The sequence below is a fragment of the Colobus angolensis genome, unplaced genomic scaffold, assembly GCF_000951035.1.
Source record: "Colobus angolensis palliatus isolate OR3802 unplaced genomic scaffold, Cang.pa_1.0 Scaffold34, whole genome shotgun sequence".
Lineage (NCBI taxonomy): Eukaryota > Metazoa > Chordata > Mammalia > Primates > Cercopithecidae > Colobus > Colobus angolensis.
The window spans coordinates 5,646,510-5,647,444 of NW_012116710.1; the positions used below are offsets into that span (position 1 = coordinate 5,646,510).

The window sequence follows — 935 nt, forward strand, 5'->3', positions numbered from 1 at the left end:
CCGGTCACCCTCCCGCACCCCTCGCCCCCAGCCCCTACCAGCTCGGCGGCGAGCCTGACCGGCCGTCCCGGATCGAAAAGAGCAGACACTGGGAAGTTTTGGGAGAGGGAGGGGCGGGCCTTAAAGGGACCACGACCTTTTTTCAGCCCCGTGGGAGGAAGAAAAATTGGGGACAGGGGGCGCGGGAGCGGGGACACGGTAGGAGACCGAGGATCGCCCCGCGGAGGAGTGGAGGAAATCAGGCGAGAAAGGAGTGGGAAGACCTTGGAGCCGCGGTGTTCGGGCTCCGCGTCCCTTCTCCCCAAAAATCCACCCCCGCCCCCCGCAGACGGAAAGTCACGCAGTTGTTTGAGACTCGCGCATCTTTCCTCCTGGTTAGGCAAGTGTTGTTTTGGCTGAGGCAAGTGTTTGGGGTGCACATTGCTCACATAAGGAAATGGGCTGAAGGGACGCAAGTGACTAACCCAGGATGCCACAGCTTGCAAGTGGCATGGCGGGGCTGGTCTGACGCCGGAGCAGACGCATCACCACTGCACTGCAGGGCCTATTAGGGTGATGGGGTAGGCTGTAGAGTGGGGGGTTCCGAGCAGGGGACTGGAGCCAGCCTACCGGGGTTGCAACGTGGAAGCTGCATTTACTGTCTCTGTGGCCTTAGGAAAGTAACTTAGCCTTCCTCATCCGTTAGGGGGATGGCAGTAGCAGCTTTGTCTGGATGGTCATGAGGAATGCAGAGGATGGAAACGGGACCTTAGAGGCCTACCCGCATTTCACAGTTGAAGTAAAAATGACCCAGAGGGTGGAAGAACCGCGGAAAATTACCACAGCTGGGCAGCCTCTGAAAGAGCAAGTCGCTCCCGTTCTTAATCCACACAAAGCTTAATCTGACCCTTGCAGATCCTTGTAAACCCATGCCAGCCGGGCACGGTGGCTTCCCC

The 935-nt window shown here is 58.9% G+C and overlaps 1 protein-coding gene across 1 annotated transcript in view; it reads right to left on the reverse strand.

Moving 5' to 3' along the window:
* Positions 1-86, reverse strand: part of HNRNPL (heterogeneous nuclear ribonucleoprotein L) — a 16,572-nt gene extending 16,486 nt beyond the window's left edge. Inside the window, exon 1 of the mRNA XM_011952399.1 lies at positions 39-86. The gene's annotated coding sequence lies outside the window, so the exon portion shown is untranslated. The remainder of the gene's footprint in view (positions 1-38) is intronic.
* Between the last annotated feature and the right edge of the window lie 849 nt (positions 87-935).